This window comes from Meles meles, chromosome 1 (assembly GCF_922984935.1).
Source record: "Meles meles chromosome 1, mMelMel3.1 paternal haplotype, whole genome shotgun sequence".
NCBI classification, from domain to species: domain Eukaryota; kingdom Metazoa; phylum Chordata; class Mammalia; order Carnivora; family Mustelidae; genus Meles; species Meles meles.
In genome coordinates, this window is record NC_060066.1 from 46284551 (window position 1) to 46289783 (window position 5233).

Below are 5233 nucleotides of genomic sequence, written 5' to 3' on the forward strand. Positions count from 1 at the left end.
TGCCTTCTGCTCAGGTCATGGTCTCGGGATCCTGGGACCAAGCCCCGCGTCAGGCTCTCTGCTCAGCAGGGAGTCTGCTTCTCCCTCTCTCTATGCCTGCCTCTCTGCCTACTTGTGATCTCTTTCTCTGTCAAATGAATAAATAAAATCTTTTAAAAAATATTAAGGACAGTTTTATTTATATGTTTTTTTCTAAAATCACAAAATTAGAATATGTTCACTTTAGTGAGAATATATCATTTATTTACACTTGATTCAAGACTTGCTTCAAATCACTTAGAATGTGTAGCATTTTAAAAGGAATGCCAACAGTTTTAGCAGGTTTGAGGAAAGGTAGATGAAGAAGTAAGCAGTCTACTACCTCACCAAAAGCCACTGTCATGGTAAACATAGTATCAGCCTGTGCCCCTTGAGAAAAGTCAATCAGCAGAAGCTTCCAGTCATTATTTGAAAGTTGTGTAGAAGGCAGAGCCAAATTTCTGCTTTTCATTTGCTCAGATGAAACACTGAGCAAAGGGTGTCAAATTCAAGTACTTTCGGTTCCAGAAAGTAATAAAAGAGTAAAGTAAGCCTGACTTTAAACAAAAAAATAAGCATTAACTGCTAATAAGTATTGTTTGTTTTTATTGAATTATAGTTCGAATATATATAATAATGCAAACATGTATTATAGTTGGGATTATATTTTAAATTGTACCTTAAATATGTATATTTAATAAAGAGAAGCTATGAAGTATTAAATTTGTCTTTCCTAATGAATTGCTTCTTTGATTTAGAACTGGAAAATTCATCCTCTCTTCTACACCAAGGTTGTTACAGAATTCAGTCTTTAGTAGGGAGTTTTATTCAGAAAAGAAAATAGCTATTTACAAACATAAGCACGTCTGGACATGTATAAAGTCTTTGCACAATTTTTTTTTTTAAGATTTTTTTTTTTTATTTGACAGAGAGAAATCACAAGAGAGGCAGGCAGAGAGAGAGGAAGGGAAGCAGGCTCTCCGCCGAGCAGAGAGCCCGACGCGGGACTCGATCCCAGGACCCTGAGATCACGACCCGAGCCGAAGGCAAAGGCTCAACCCACTGAGCCACCCAGGCTGTATAAAGGCATTTGTAGAATTCTAGTATTCTAGAACTTCTATTTTGTTTTTAGAAAACATCTCTGCAATTCAGAAACTCATTTGAAGCTCTCTGTTCTCGTAATTAAGGTTAATTGAGGGAGCTTAATTTGATTAAAACTAAATGTTAGCACATCTTTGTAAACTCTGAAATCAGAGAATATCTTCTTTCCAGAAGTTCCAATCGGGGAAACAGAGTTTAAACCATAACTGTTACTTCTGGAGCCACTTTCATCAAAGGAACATAAACCGCAATACTCCCTGTCATTTTCCAAACACAGTGATGCTTGAAATGGGCACATAAATCCATTGGTAACCCTTTGTGAAGGTCCTTTTAAGGGGTTTAGATAGGTTGTTACATTAACCAAAAAGCCTAAGATTCATCCCTGAGTCTCTGGTGAGCTGAAGTAGAAATTTTCCCAAGATGACACGAGCAAACCAATTTCTTTCAACTCTCGAAAATAAGAAACTTTTCAATGTAATTAACATGTCACAACTAAGTTACCTAGCCTCTGCATACAATAGCCAATTTACCCAACTGTGATTCTAGGGCATCAAGTCCAGCATTGAGCTCTCTCCATTTCAAACCACAGAAGAAATTCCAATTTATAATATAAATAAGTGTCACTTACTCCAACCAAGATAGTCTCCATTTTTTATTGACATATAATGTATTATTTATATAGTGGTACAAGTCCGTGAATCATCAGTCTTACAAAATTCACAGCACTCGCCATAGCATATACCCTTCCCAATGTCCATCACCCAGCCACCCTATGTCTCCCACCCCTCTCCCCTCCAGCAACCTTCAGTTTGTTTCCTGAGATTAAGCCAACCATTTGGTAGGAAGTAATTCCTGGCAAATTACAATGTGTCCCTCCAAATTTTATCATTTGAGATCTTAATCTCAGAAGGAGTTTGATTTAACCTGGATTTCCGTGGAGGTACCAACTTATATTAGAGTCACTCCCTAATATTTCTTAGCCAGTCTCCATTAAGCATTTCAAGACTTTCCTCAACACAGTTTGTTTTTTGGTGTTATGCCTCTTATGGGTTTTATAGTCAAAATTTCTTCAGTCTCATGTACATTTTCATTTGTAACATGTACAGATACTGCTTACCAAATATTTGCTGCATCTAGGCTCTTGTCAGCTGCAACAGAACATGACATAAATATTTTAACTTCTTCCTCCCACTTATCTTTTAAGGTATCAGCCATTTCTTTGACATTCGGAGCTCACATTTCTTTTTGGAATTAAATCTTGCTGCCAATTTATATTTTCACAGGTACTACTTAACTGAATTTTATGGCATATTACTCAGATTTTTTTTTATCTAAAAGCAAGTCTAGTGAAAAAAAAATTTGGAATCTTCCCAGATCTTTAAGTTTCTCATCAAACAAGTTTTCCATAGATTGATCATGTTTTTTACCATGGTTGCTTACATAATGGCATTTAAGCTGTATTTTTTGGCCAAAAGCACATTTCCCACATTAAACACATAAGAATACTCTTCACTTTTGCCAATAAGTATGCTCTCTCCCGTTTGTTATCCCCTCAGCTTATCATTTTCCTCTTTTGATAAAGATACAAATATAAGAAATCATTCATCTTTTTCTCTACAAAAGAAAATAATAGAACTGCAATGATATATGGCAACTGAAATTAAGACTCTATCACATAAAGAAAAAAATATAGGTCTTAAAAAGTTACATTTCCCATTAACTACGAGGACCTAACAATATCTTCTCTTACATCATTAAATATTTAGTCTTAAGGGAGACATAGTGTCATACAATAAGAACTGACCAATGTGATAACCCCTTCCTTCTAAGACAATAAATACTTTATTATTGGGTTCATGAATGGGCAACAGAGAGATTCATGAAGTCCCTGAAATTATATATAAATGTTTAAAGTAATTAATAACACAAACTTGTTTAAGCTTATTATTATGCTAGGTACTAGAATCAAAGGAAGAATTTGATTAGTATTTCTGAGTATAAAATAAACCCTATTTTTAAAAAAAATCTTTCAAGTAAGTCATTAGTAATTATTTAGCTGGGTCCTCACTAAATGTGTGGTGAAGAATTACAGCAGTTCAATAAATTCATTAGAAAAGGTAGTGCAATGTTGAAAAAAGTATATGGGTTAAGTAGTCAGACAGATCTATGTTTTATCCAAGTCCTGCGAGTAACTAATTACATGAAAAAGAACAAGGTGCTTAAACTGGCTGAGATCCTGTTCCTTCCTCTGTGAAAGGTAATAACAATCCCTACCTCAAAATGACTATCTTTTGAGTTTTAGAAAAATCTGAAAAACATAGCATTTCCTGGCACCTCATAGGAACTAACAGTAAGTTTCCTTCCTCCTCTCTTTCCTGTTGAATACATGTTCTTCTTAATAGCCCAAAATATCCAGACCTTTCATTCCCAGTAACTATAAAGCCAAGAGGTAAGTAACCTGTAAATATCCATAGAATACACAAATACCTCAACAATATCTACCAAAAAGAACCTAATAGACTTTAACCCATACTTAAGCCAAGAAAGGCCCCAATTTCATATGATAACTTTAAAAAATAGCAGCAATTAATAAAAACTTTACCAAACCTAGAGAGTAAACTCCACTTTACAAGCTCAGAGCTGAGCCACAAAGGTAAATGCAGAGCATTCTGAAGGGCAGTACTAATTCCCCCTAGTCCTGCTTTGTGGGGCTGGGGGAAAAAAAACTCAAGAGAGTATCTTTTCCGACCAAAATAAGCTTGAGGAATCACTAAAGAGAATAAACTAATAGATTTGGGGAAACCCATCAAAACCCCTCAGGTAAAGAATGTAACCATGGTATTTGCACCCAGGCTTCACATAATTATGTGCACCTGAATGAAAGAGAGCTTTGCCACCTGAAAGCATCTTCTAGTATTCATGGGGCAGACAATTTTAGGTGAGGCCTAAGGGTGAAACTGTGAGCACAGTAGCTCCCTACTTCTCGAGAGAGAAAACTTCCACTAAACTGTGAAGAGAGAAAATAAAGATCAATGTTGTAAGAATGTATATAGCCAAACTTGCACTATTTAAGAGACTGTATCTATTTCCTACTTCAGAGGAACTAAAATATCCTTTCTTTTATAAAACTATAATAGTAGATAGCAGCTTTTCAATTAACTTATATATTAAATATAAAAATTAACACTACTATGTCTTTCCCCAATTTTTAAAATTGGATCTTTCAGGTAAAGGTCTAGAACTACTAATCTACCTGCTAACATTAATTATGAATCTAAGTTAATCATTTCATTATTATCAATATGACAACAGAAGATACGTAGAAATGAAAAGAAAACCAGAAGTCAGAAAAGAACATGACCAAGCTGGGGGATTAGAACAAATAACTACCAGTGAATGTGTAATTCTGGAAACAGGAAAGAACTTTTTAAAAAAAACCCTAAATAGAATTCTCAATGAGATGTGAGAATATTGTATTTGATTTTTTGAGTAAACATCTATTTTTTTAAAAAGAACCAAAAAGAAGGCAGATATTCAGTAGTCTAAAAAAAAATGATTGGCTAAATAGATAAATCAATAGAAGTAATGATTTTTCAGAAGAGTATTTCTCTGAAAACCCAGTCTATGAATCAGACCTTGAGAAATTCTTCCTTTGAGAAAAGGATTATTATGATCCTATAATTATGTACCAGTAAACTATTATTATTGTGTGAAAGCTAACATTTGTTCAATAAAAGAATGAATTATTGTAAGATGAATGAATTAGTTAAAAGGCACAAAGTATCACAAACCTATAACAATTGTGAACACTTGTAGCAAATCCTGTTTCTCCTCACTCTTAGGATTGACTTCCACCAGCCGATACCTGAATTCTGTTTGTTTCTTTTCTTATTGCGGGTTTTCTCTGCTTACCAGAGCTCACACTGACTGCTGATGAAACAGGCTAGAAATTCTGGAGATTAATGCCTGCCAGCCCTGGAGTAGGCCTCAACTAATAACTGACAAGAGTGGATGGATAAATATCCCAGCTCCCTCACCAACTTGGCAAAGATAACTCTGAAGTTAATTTTCTACACTGGCTCCTGGAAGTTCCCAGAGGCAGTAAGCTACAGTT